This window comes from Maylandia zebra, linkage group LG20, assembly GCF_041146795.1.
Source record: "Maylandia zebra isolate NMK-2024a linkage group LG20, Mzebra_GT3a, whole genome shotgun sequence".
NCBI classification, from domain to species: Eukaryota; Metazoa; Chordata; class Actinopteri; order Cichliformes; family Cichlidae; genus Maylandia; species Maylandia zebra.
The window spans coordinates 12,279,147-12,292,663 of record NC_135186.1 but is presented as its reverse complement, the minus strand read 5'-3'; the positions used below and the strand labels follow the sequence as shown (position 1 = coordinate 12,292,663).

The window sequence follows — 13,517 nt, the reverse complement described above, 5'->3', positions numbered from 1 at the left end:
AATAAACTATTTCCAACAGTGCAATTCGAGTTCTAAGCATCCCAGAAACTATTCAGAAAAGTCAAGCATGACCAGTATAGGCTTTAAAGGCCTACAAGTAAAAAAAAAACTACATTTTCCGCGAAAATGACATCACTTCCGGTTTCGGGCAGGAAATGGCGGACATGTGATAGTTAGCGGTGACGTCTGTTTCAATGTGCGAAGTGTTACGAACAGCTGATCGGATCGGCAAAGCGTGTTTCTGGAATATTATGTTTTTGTTCCTGCAAGCGCTTTTTATGCAATTTATGTGGAAGGAAACCGTGACCGAGGACAAGCTGATGGCATAAGATGTAAGTTTCATATGCAAAACAAATTATTGCGCTAGCTTACAAGGTTCAGGTTCTACAGGGATTTAAAAATAGTTACACAAAACGGAGCGTGCTGCTCTGACCGGATTTAAAGGGTTAACAATAACAATGTATTGAATAATGACTTTAAAAAATAATATAAAAGTGTGCAACACCACTGAAGTTTTTTTTACCTCTCTTTTCAACCAACGGCAGTCACTCTCCTCTCCAAATAACTTCTGCTTAGCTTTCCGAGCTTCCCTCGGGTCCTCTTAATCAGCGGTCTCCAACCTTTTTTGCGCCACGGACCGGTTTATGCCCGACAATATTTTCACGGACCGGCCTTTAAGGTGTCGCGGATAAATGAGGGAGGGGCTAATAATCGGCTCAGTCATTTTTAATGATCGTTGAAAGCCCAGATCGTAATCGTGATTAAAATTCGATTCGAAGTTAGCAACATCCCCCAAAAACCCGAAGAGGAGAGTCCTGGCCCGTAGCCCTGCCAGTGTAGTAGAAATGATGACGGATGATGATGGCAGCAGCACCTGTTCTTCTCTGGGTGAGTAGCTTAATGTTGTTCGTGTGTAAGCTAACCACGTTATTAAATTAATACATGTAAGGTGAACTCGCAAACACCGTTGTAGTTACATGCGGCTGTCTTCTTGTTTGATGGCAGGTACTCCCTTCACCCTGGCCAAAAAGGCTAAAATAACCAAAGAAAAAGTGGAAAACAGTTAAACTTGTTAAAATTGTTATCTTTTTACAAAAAAACAGCTGAACATGAGAGGTTTTTGGACCAATTTTGTGTTCTCCATTCTTTAAGCACCAGTTCGAGCACCGTTTAAGCACCGGCACCGTTTCAAAAGTACCGGTTTTGGTACTGGTATCCTAACCTAAACGATACCCATCCCTAGTCACAAACACACACAAGCACAGGAAACATCATGAACGGGCAGACACCAAAATATAGTCATCCATCAACCCAAATCTTGCTAAATGCTCAGAATGTGCAAAAGATAAAAATAAAATAAATAAATAAATAAATGTATGGGACACAAACCATATGCACTAACTAATTTTGAAAAAGCAGGAAAAGGGTGGTAGTTTTGACACCAGTAGCTGACAAGCTTTAGTTATCTGTCAGCATGCGTAGCAAAGAGACAAATAAGTAGACAGAATCAGCAGACTGCTCGATTTAGGGTTTTCTACTTCATAAAAAATATTACTGTTAGCATAGTGCAAATATGAACATAATTGTAGCCTTCCCTCAGATTTCTATTTCCTAGAGTAGAAATTTTCTCTCTTTGGCTTTAAATGTAAACCCTTACCACTCCTGATCTTGCCAAACATCATAACAGTGCCATCATTTCAGACATGTGTGGGATAATTCAGTAATAGCAGGGTATGAGGTACAAAGCAGAAAATAAAACAATAGTGAAAGAAACTGATATATAAGATATGTGCATTATTAAATTCTTTGTGGTGCTTTTTGCATTTTGTTTTTTTACATTTTTAAAATGCGCAGTTATGCCGATGCTCAATCACAGCTGCAAGAAATAAGTAATGACACTTTATTTCCTTGTAATTTGACTTGAGTCACAAAACTGCCACCAAACAACACACACCAGTAAGCCTGTCTACAAAGACAGCATTTTAGGCAGTTTTATAATTACTGGCGCTATTGGCTTTGCTTCATGAGAACAGCCTTGGTGGCCTGAGCCATCTTTTACTTCTTCACACACCTCCTGCTGTTTGCTGCCGACTAACCCCGTCTACACTTCTATGGCTGTGTTTTCTATCCAACTTTGTTACCCAGCCCAAAGAGCATAATGGGTAAACAAAAACAACAAAATATTCCAGTAACTTCAAAAAAAATTCATTTATATGTTTGAAACAGTAAGACCTTGTCAACTGAAAATGTACTATATTCAGAGAATACTTGGTTAAAATAGAGCACACTTATTTAAATAACAAAGGCAATTGTAATAAAAGCAGCATCTAAGTGGCTACACACACACATCTCAGTTTCTTTTATAGAGTTCAAGTTGCATCATTTTCTAAAATAAATCATTTGGTGATGGCAGAATACAGTATACATATGTTAGAGAAAGAGGCTGGCAAGAGTGTCTGCGCAGCAGTCTACTGTACTCTCTGGAGAGCATACTACAAGCCTCTATCAGTGTAGCACTAAAACAAATGTGACCCAAGCAAACTCCAGCTACTGGCAGAAGCAAACAGAGCTTTAAACGGTACAAGATGCAAAAAAAGTGATGGAAAATAGCAACAGGACAGAGAGAAACCGGGGCAGAGAAAAACAAAAAATTGTAAAACGCTGGCAGAAGAAAAAGAAAAGAAGAAACAACAAAAAAACAATGACAGAAGAAAAGGCAGAGACTGCATGATGTAGTGTGACAGAGCACATTTAAAGACATATTAAGATTTTACTGCTAACAGGAATCTGACTTAAGGACAACTTTGTAAACAAACCGAAACGCGCGCACGCACACACACACACACACACACACAAAGAAAGAAAAAAAAAAACAGGGAAAGCTGCTTTGAATTAAACCCATCCTGTAAGCATTTGCTAGTGGAGAAGTATGCAAATAAAAATCTCTTACCACCTGTGGAACTAATTAACATAACACCACCATAGGAAAAACTCCTTTTCGAGATCCATTCTTAATCTGTTTGTTTCTCCCATTTAATTCAAAATAAATATTATTATATTATATTATATTATATTATATTATATTATATTATATTATAAGTATTAATGTAAGCCACAGTTTATATTGTCTGATTATTCAAGACAAAGTTCTAACTATAAAGTTTATTCTTTGATGGGAAAAAAAACTGTTTTCCTGACACCTTAAAAAAATATCAATTTTATTAATGATTTTGACAACACTTTAGAAGGACAGAGTTTCAGAGCTGGAGCTCAGTGGAGAGTTAATCCTCTCAAGGCAGGCGTTGCCGATTTGCAACAGTTAAAAACTAACAACCTGATTACCCCACATACATATTTTATGAGGTTTTTTTTACTCATAAGTACCACTGCAGGACTTGGTTGTGCATTAGCAACAAAAAGTTTAATTTGAGCCTGAGAGGGTTAAGAGGCTCCAGCCATCACCATAACAATGTGAGCTCTTTGAGCAATAATGTGGACGAGCTTAGTGATGTGACTGAGACCCAGAGAGCTTACAGAGTGTACTCCAATGGGTTTCATGGAGGAGTTGCTACACTAACACTTCCTAAACGACAGTGTGACCGTACCTGGCTTCAGGATTTTTCGGATGGACAGAAACATTAATCTGTGCAGTAAGAAGAAAAATGTGGGAAGAAACGCTATTTGTCTAAATCAATACAACATTTGGATTCCTCTATCATCTGATGCAGAGGTCATCCTACTAACTGTGGTGAATAATTATGGACATTAAATGGATACATCTGTAACAACATTCTCAATTCAGCTGCCATAAAAACAGATCAGAGAAAACTTATTTTACTGTTTTATATTTAGGTTGAAATGTATTGATCTCATAGCTTTTACTTTTTTTAGCTTTTTAAAAAAAAAAGAACTTATTGTAAACATTGACATCAATCATCACAGAATTTCACAAGCTGCTATTTCAAACTATTTTAGAAACTCTTGAACAATTTGGAATGGCAAAGAAACAAACAGAAAATACGCGTAAAAACAAAATCCAACTATAAAGAGTCTTAACTGACTATTGCAGGCCATAATATAATACTCTGAATAAGAGAAAATAATAGTGAGAGAGTGTGTGCTTCCCTGTGACTGTGTGTAAAAACACAGAATAAAAGTGCTCTGCCTCTGAGCCAAGATATGCTTTGTCTTTGCTTTTTCTGCTGGCATCTGCCTGTTGTTTTAAATTTACACTGGATCCAAAGTGATTATGGTAAATGGTAAATGGCCTGTATTTGTATAGCGCTTATGTACACGTGTCAAAAAATCTGCACGAAAGCAGAAGTAGTGAGAAGAAGGACATAATTACACCAGTAGTAATGACCACCATAGAACCTGTGTGCACATATACAGTGGATTGCTTGGTCATCCACTGCCCTTCTGGATGACTAATTATTGGACAAACAGGGTGAGATGGGCGGAGTCTTCTGTAAGGGGCCCGTTAAGCAACAGCCAATCGTCTTCAGTGGGCTTGTCTCTCTGTCTCTGTGCTAAGGTAGCATAAGGAAAGTGGAAATAAGAATGGGGGGAAAAAAGAGCTCAGAAGAAGGGTTAGCAGCTCAGTGAAAGCCCCTTACAGTGGGCCTCCGTAAACAGACACAGTAGGACAGACAGAAGCCTGAATCTCATTTCAGAGTTTCATCCTCCAACATTTCTCTGCAACAGTCAGAAATTCTACGATCCTTTTAAAATGAAATATTGACATGATGAAAATGATATGATGTTACCCATTTGAGGGACAGCTGAAGCCAAAATAACATTACACTAATCGATGACCAGTCCTTACTCCAAATTTGCTGCCAACTACACATAGCTGCTTTCATTTTAATTCAAATTACAAAAAAATTACAAAAACTTTTTTTGTCCAACTCAAAACACTCTGCACTGAAGGCTTGGTGTTGAGAGCTGTCCGTCACTCTCCCTGTGTCTTCTGTTAAATAACAGTCCAGTTCGCCATATTCTCATGCACTCTCTGAAACACATGTGCTCCTGGGTTTAATGAGTGACTACAGTAATGAGCCAGTCGTGCTTTTAGTGTGGCTGTAAAACACATCCAAGTGAAGTCTCACATCACTCTAATTAAAAAGCCCAAAGTTTAAATCAATGGAAAGTGTGTCTAATCTTCCACAGAGGTGGCAGCAATGGTAACAAAAAGCTTTTCTGCTGCTTTAAGAAATATCTTTTGCATTTTAAGTTTGGCTGCCTGACTTTAATTAAAATGAATCAAAGACACTTAATGATTTGTGCAATTCAGGATAAACAGTCACAATTTGATTCTTTCTTTTAAAGAGTGTGTATCTTGTCCTCCAGCATGAGCTGTAGAAATAAACTGTGACTGGCTTATTTTTGCCAGCCTGTGAACAAGGTTTTCATTGCATAGACTGAATCTATGGCTGATGGACTGCTTTTCTGCCAGCTTCAATACCATCTGTACATATATCACTCTCATCAACATTCAAAGCACAAAATGTGACGCAGAACCTCTAAAAGTCTGTTCCATGCTCGGGGGTGGGCAGGAAAACAGAAACGTGTGGATTAATTCTGTAATATCCTACAGCAGTACAATGTCTGACATAACACACTCAAGTAATTCAGTTCCATCACTCCTTACTCACCTGTTGCTTATAAAACATTTGTCTCTTTTTATATTTACAGGTATAAAGAATTATATGTTGCAATAAGTATATGCTTCTTGTATCGGGTGTTTGCTACTTATTATTTTGGCACCTTTTTAATCACCTGAACACCAATCTACCTCTGCAAAGACAGAATAGTGATTTTAGTTTCCTGTTGTCCTCTGGGCACATTAAACTGTGCAGGCCATGCTAAAACAAATGCAAGCCCGTGTTTTATTTTAAATCAGTCTAACAGGTAAGTGGATGATGCTGTACGTTAAATTGACTGATCTTAGATCTTTACCTGAAGACGTAATTTCATCACCGCAGCAAATTTTCCAACTATTCATCAAAAGTACGGCCACTTTCAATTTAATTGAAATTGATCTGGTTGAAGGAAAATGTCCAAGACCAAGAATCGGTAATAAATGTTTTGTTTAAAGCCAGAGTGCACAAACACTAACACAATCATATATTACACAGAGATTGTGTTAGATTTGCCATTGTCTATCATTTTGATGCACAATGTGATAAAAAAAATAGCACAGATTTAATAGCATTACAATTTATTTTAAATGACAATAGCAAAAATATAAAAAGTGCATGCATTCATGAACTCACTACTACCACACTTCACACCTCATAAGGAAGCGTGATAGCATGGTTAACATTTCTTCCAAGGAAGCAAACAGATGTCACCAATTGAATATGGACTCTCAGATGGTGCAAGTACCAGAGCTTGTTATCAGTTTTCATTATTATTTTTTTATAAAAAAAAAGCAAAAATTAATCAAAACTGACATTCAGATCCTACTCTGCCCCATATCTTTTTAAAAAACTGACTGGTTGTTTTTTTTTTTCTATTAATGCTTGGCCAAACATGGAAGCATCATTGAGTCGACTTTGCAACCCGAGCAGCTCGTACAAAAAAAAAATTTAAAAATCTTATGCCTGCCGTGATGGACACATTTTGACAAAGATGACACCAAACAAAAAACAAAGTCAAAAACGAAACAGCTTCAGAAAACAAAGTCAACACCACCAGTCTGTTTCAATACTTGAAGCACAATCATATTGCAAAATATCTTATGGGCAGGGATAGCTCAGTAGGTAGCGTGGTCACCCCATGATCGGAAGGTCGAGGTGTTCGAATCCACTGAACGGCTACTCTGAGGTACCCCTGAGCAAGGTACCGTCCCTACACACTGCTCCCCAGGAGCTAGATTGGTGGCTGCCCACTGCTTCACTGAGTGAATGGGTTAAATGCAGAGAGGAATTTCCCCACGGGGATCAATAAAGTATGCATTATTATTATTATAAAAACCCCACCTTGACAGATAGATAACACAAAGTAGCAACACATTTATAGTACAAATTTGCAAATGTTGTCAGTGAACAATCATTCAGTCAATTCAAGCCAAAATGTAATTGGGATTTTAATTTAGCCCTAGCAAGCTCTAACTTCAACTCATTCTGTCCTGTTATTATTATTATCATTAGTAGTAGTAGTATTTCATTTAACAGTAGCTCCACCACCAGAATTTTAATCTGTCGCTATGGCAGCGTGCAGTCAAATTTTTCTGTTAAATGGATAACAATATTCGGTTACTGTGACCTCTGACGAAAAACCCTCACCCAATATTCAACCATCCCTGCAATCTTGAAAACTACATCAAATTAAAATGGCTCCTGACAAAACATTTTAAAATCCCTGAGAAAAGAATTTCCAGCAAGAGCACAGAGGAACTGTTTGTCTCTTGACTGGAGATCTATTATCCAAAAAGCTTTTTATTTCCAGTGGTGCAAGCATTTTTGCCTTGTGGAAATTAAACCTCTAACCCCATTAGTGTTATGCAAAGTTGCACTTGACCACAACATAGTGCACAAACCCTGTGATCTACGCCACTGTTTACCAACATTCAGTGTGGGACCCAGAGAAGTTGCAGCTCTGTGAGCGCTACTCGCATGGTAGCCTGTGACCTTAGGCTGTGAGGTCAGCTGCTATTGACGTTTATCTCGCCAAATCCCTTAGGGCTTCAAACAAGACCTAATCAGACTAACCACAACACCAGAACCTCCCCTGCATTTATGTTGTAGCTACACAATTACCTCTCATAAGGAATCTATTAGCCCCTGTTGAGCATGTTCGCATTAAAAAGGGAGGTGGAGAGGAGATGTGGCTATGGGAATAAAGGAAAATCTATTACATGTGAACACCACGAAGCAGAAAAATATCTGTTTTCCTCAACTGAATTTCCGATTTATCATTCATAGCAGAAATCCAACAGCTGGCAGGCTTAAAATTTTGAAACTACAAAACACCTGGTGTCTTTTAGTCCTTTCCCTTGGGGGAAAACCTTCGCCACACAGGGAGTGATGTGTTTGTTTTTTAAAAAACAAACAACAAAAAACTGAGGAGATAGTGGTTGGTATGATCACCAGAGCAGCAGAAGAAAAAAGAGAAAAGATATTGTATTGAGTTTTTTAACTGAACAGAAAAAGGTCAGAGAGTAAACACTGAAAGCATTAACAACAATATATGGACAAATTAAAACACAAGAATGAGAACACTGCTACTGTCAGTATACTTTAAAGTTGTGTCCACATACCTTTGACGGTATTATAAATACTACCTAATAATAGCCTGATTCATTCATGTGTGGTAAAGGCCAGCAAGTGCTTATCTCTCTAAGCCCAAAGACAACACCCCATCCTGATCTGATGATGGTGGTTGAGCTAATCGGTACTGCTATTGGCTAAAATGAAGGACATGATATTTCGATCTGCTCTGCATTGTCCCCTTTTTTCTGATGATGTTGCACTGTTGCTCTCCTGTATGGTAGCAAGCTCTTCAGCATGAATTTTGCTGCACATGCAAGTGCGTAAACAAGGAAAACTATTTTTTTGCGACCATGACTGACTCAAGCTGTAACGCTCTGAGAAGCAAGAAGATTAAAAAGAAGAACCTCGTCTCTGTATCTCTACTAGGATTGTGCCGATGGATGATGTCGATATCCATCAGCACCAGGGATCGGCAACTGTCAAACCAGTGGTGATAGTTTGCTATAGTTTTATGCTTTTCCACTTACAAAATACTTGAATCACAGTAATGTTTTTCACACCAGTTGATATTGATATATATCATCATATAAATCAAATCACTATTTCTGTCAAGCTTAAAGATTCCTTTTTACTCCTTAGATATGAGGTTAATTTAATTTATTTTTGTCAGAATTTGAACATGATAAATATACTGCAAGACATTTACAACTGTAGGTGTATATATAATAAACTAAACTCTTAATTCCGACCAGTCAAAGGCTTCAAATGTTGCAGAAGCATACAAACAAAACGGGAAACTAACTCCTTTGGTCAATTCCAAACAAATAACAAGAACATGATATGAATGCAAAATAAATCTCAAGAGACTACTCTGTATTATTTCCCTTATGGTCCAGGGTAAGCAAGCAATCAGCAAATTTAATGGATACTTTAAAAAATGTACAGGAAGTGCATCACTGTCTCAGTGACATAGACAGTGAGGCTCATTTATGGATGTACAACTTAACCACAAATCCAATCTGGCAGCAAACTAGAAGAAGACACAGCTATTCAACTGTCTCTCTATGCCTCAGCTGTGAAAATGCCCTCTGAAAGAAATGACTTGGGCCAGGGAGTTGGCAAAGAGTGTCAATTACTTTAATCAGCCACTTAAATTCTACATGTGCTTACTGGCACCATGTCTTTTCAGTATAGTAGTCTGCTGCATTTGCGAAATCACTGTCTCTTTGTGTTATCATTTATTATTTTATCACCAAGCCCTACTTGCAACCCAGATGCCACATGACTGCAGTTTGTGCAGAGCCTATTGTCCAACCCTAATCACTTATTTTAAAAGCTAGAGTGTCCAGGTTAAATGTAAGATTAATTAGTACAATTAAGGACATAGTCATTTTATTCAACAAGCTTTATCACTATTTGGATCAAGCAGCTTTAGAAAAATAACACTATTGCTTCTGCAGGTGTTTTAATCAATAAGGAGATGAACAGAAGTATTCAGTTGAACTCACACCAGCAAATAGCCAATTCTCCAAATCAGACCCAAAAGTTTTTGTGTGCAGCGTGCCAAATAAAAAAAAACCACAAAAAAAAAACCCCCTTAAACAATCAACAAGTGTTATTGAAAAATGCTGACAACCAGGGTATGGGGTTACCATCTAATACATACCCTGATCTTAAAAACTGATTTTTATAGGACTGATTTCAACCAGGGGATTTGGTTTTATTTAGATTTTATAATGAGCCTTCCCTCTAACATTTTACATTTTTAAAGTGATTGATTTTCTATCCCCATCAGAGCAATGACTCTGCTTATCTTATCTTCAATGTTTTTACCCAAGATCACTTTCAACATGTAAGAAAAGTGGTTGTGCCCGCATTGCCACGAGACTTTAGTACACAAATCACAGATGACTTGACCGGCATAAAGTTAGACAAAAAAATGTAACACGCACTAACAAGTACGTGTGCATGTGCACATGTATGTACATGTGCATTTCATATTCCTGGGAATTTCAAAACAGCACTCTCCACCTTGAAGACTCTATGCATCTGTTATCATTTTACAAGTTGCCTGTAACTCTGCGAGTACAAACCTCTCAAGCACAATGTGCCCCACTAAGCACCTCATTACAGAAGAAAGGTTCTGTGTATCCCGCTAAGGTAATAGATGGGAGGTAGGATCCTTTAAATGAAATAAATAAAACTGCAAAGTGGCAGAAATTACGGTTTCTGCTTCTATTCAAATTCATCTCAACTTCTAGCTTCTCCCATACTCATAGAAGTGTAATAAAGTGAACACTGATCAAGTGCATGATGAATCTTTGCTAAACCCTGTGATAAGTGTACCATCTCACCCTATGTGAGTCGATAGAGGTATATGGTATAGGTTGCACCCTGCAACCTTAAATTTGATAAGGTGTTAAGAAAATAGATAGATGAATCGTTCCTGGCAATATGAGCGTAAGCAGCCAAGAAATCATGTCATTGCACAGGCTAGCATTGTGTTTTTCCTCGGGACAAAGGAGACCAACAAGCAGGTAAGATCAGAAGAGCTAGGCAAAAAAAACCCCAAAAAACAGATGTACAAATAATGCAACAAAACCATAATATGACAAATTACCAGCTCATTTTCTTCATTTTAGCATTAACTTTCTGATGCCCTGGTTGCCTTGGCATGAAAAGACGTACAGAGACTTTAGCACTAAAAATAAAGCAAAACAGCTATATAAACAAATAATAATTAAGTCAAGGAAACCACTCTCTGCGCAGGTGGAAACATCCCAAGAAATATGTCCTGCTCTTCCAGTGAGTAAAACATTTACCTCTTCTTATTTAAAGCAAGCCTAACAGTGTGTTATTAAATTGAAACACATAAGAAACACAAATGATATGATGGGCACTAAGGACTGAGAATGAAAGACGCACAGGTTTCAGGATAGTTAAAGTTTACTTTGTGAAAAACAAACACTGAAATTAATCACTAGATGGTGTAGCTTTGACCTTTTAGTGGCTCGTATCTGCTAATGCATATTTAAGACATAAAATAGAATGGGACAGCAGACTCAGACAACATGTCACCTTACTGAAGTCTATGCATGTCTACTCTGCTCCCCTTGGCTCCATGCTAATCTGTCCCTTTGTCTTTTCCCTGCAGTCTCCTCAGCACCAGAGGCGGACAACCTCTGAGAAGGAAAGTATGCAACCCCGTAAATTATTGATGTGTCTAAAGCCACATCAATAATCCGCCTGCTGTTTTGCACGCCAGGCTAACACATGTTCATTTTAATGCAGTGTAATAAAGGATAGGGATTTGCGCATTGGCCCTGCTGCTGGGCTGCAGGGGAGGCGAACATACACATGTAGAATGTGGAGTAACAATAACACAACACACAAAACGACACCGGGATGAGGCGAGTGGAGAAGCGGCAGAGCTTCACAAATATCCCGAACACGGCACAGCGAGCAAACAAAGCGAAAAGCTTTTTTTTTAAATATACAGATTTCATTTTGTTTGCTCGTGTTTAACTGATAAGAATCGCCACGCACGCTAAGCGAAGCTGTGATGCACCACAAAACCAAGCCAGTGAGTTCCGTCTTACCTGATGTTGCATATCAACCTTCACTTTTGTACAGTAGCAGAGAGGTGCCCAGATGTTGCAGCCAGGTCACTAACTAGTGGAGCTAAAGGTGAACAATTTCCCCCCGCGTTGAAAAACTTTGCCCTCTGTATAAAACAAAAACTGTAAACAGAGAAAGAAAGAAAAAAAAAGACAAGTGAATTAAGCAGGACTGTCTAACGGTCAGTCGGAGAGGTGGGAGTTGGGTAACATTACCGCTGACGTGCCGTTATTTCGTGCATGGAAACACTGTAGCGCCAAACGTCATTCTATAAATCTGGCGATTTTAACGACCTGACGTGCTCGAGGTAAACACGTCCAGAGGAAGGGGCTTTGGACTTTTTTCCACAGTCATTTCACGGGCTCGTGTGTGAGGAGCAGTAGTTACACATGATGCAACACTTCATTCAAACTAAACTTTGCAACACGTCCACGCCGCTTTGCCATTAAACGCTGTTTTGTTTGCCCGAATAGGACTTGGAGCGTACAACCAAGTGCTTACGTGTAGCCAGAAAATCTAGCAAACTGAGCATTTGCGATACCACCGGAGGTTACATGGCGTGTAAATGTGTCGGTACATATTCAACTGACACATAATTAAAAAGACTCTTTTTTTGCCCCTTTCCTTTTCCCTCACACACAAGCGGGCTGAGCCTGATCGAGGACCGGACTCGGGGTAGTAAAAGAAAAAGAAGAAAAACAGCGGTACCAGCGGTCACACACCGCCAAAGTGTCCTTTAATTTTCACACGCCACGCTTATTACTGAATTGTTGTGTTACAGTAGCGGGACGGCTGTGAAAATGGCCTCTCTACAATGGCATTACACCTAGCCTCACTGGACGCATTGTTTGTGTCAGCTGCATGTCAAAATAATGCAGACCGCTAGAGAGCAATGACAACAGCTAACGTTAACGGCAGCACCACTTTGCTGGCCTGAAAAGCGCGTGTACCACTCGGCTTGAAAAGCAGTTTTAAGCTAAACGAAACGAGAGGGGGTAAATGGCCTAAGTATAATGCTACAAAAGTGTTATAACACGTCAGACAGCGCGAGGCACGCCCAAAGGTACGGGAAAGTCTAAAATAACTTACATTAGTCCACGCGAAAAGCAACGTAGGCAGACGCTCCGTTAGTCCAGTTTTTTTCAGATCTGTATCAACATAGATGGACAGCACTTCTCCGTAGTCCCGCCCCACATGGTTTAGCAGTCGGGCATATCTGTACATATATATAATCCCCCTCCCAGATGTCCAATCACAACTCTCCACTCTGGAATAGTGTCTTTTCCCATTGGTCGAGAAGCTTTTCAGTCTCGTGCTGAGTTTCCAGCTGTCTCCGTACCATATAGGGGTGTGTCGTGACGTAGCTGACGGTCCGATAGATAGTAAACAATTGCAGAAATAAACCTTAAGAATATAAACTGAAATAAGGGGTAAAGTCGAAAAAAGTAAGGGCAGCTTTTAAAGTTCAGGGCGTTTAGCTGTATGAATCTATAAAGATGTATACTAAGATAAGATAAGATAAGATAACCTTTATTAGTCCCACACGTGGGAAATTTGTTTTGTCACAGCAGGAAGTGGACAGTGCAAAAGTTATGACGCAAAAATTAGAATACAATAAGAATAAATACAGTACACAGCTGTACAGAATAGAATAAAATAATATACTATATACAGTAGAATAAA

At 38.8% G+C, this 13,517-nt stretch overlaps 1 protein-coding gene across 1 annotated transcript in view; it reads right to left on the bottom strand.

The window, feature by feature from the left end:
• Positions 1 to 13,036, bottom strand: part of LOC101474679 (vitamin D3 receptor A) — an 82,737-nt gene extending 69,701 nt beyond the window's left edge. The window contains exons 1-2 of the mRNA XM_004574949.3: positions 12,924 to 13,036; positions 11,816 to 11,956 (exon numbers count right to left, since the gene is read on the bottom strand). The gene's annotated coding sequence lies outside the window, so the exon portion shown is untranslated. The remainder of the gene's footprint in view (positions 1 to 11,815; positions 11,957 to 12,923) is intronic.
• Positions 13,037 to 13,517: the final 481 nt, after the last annotated feature.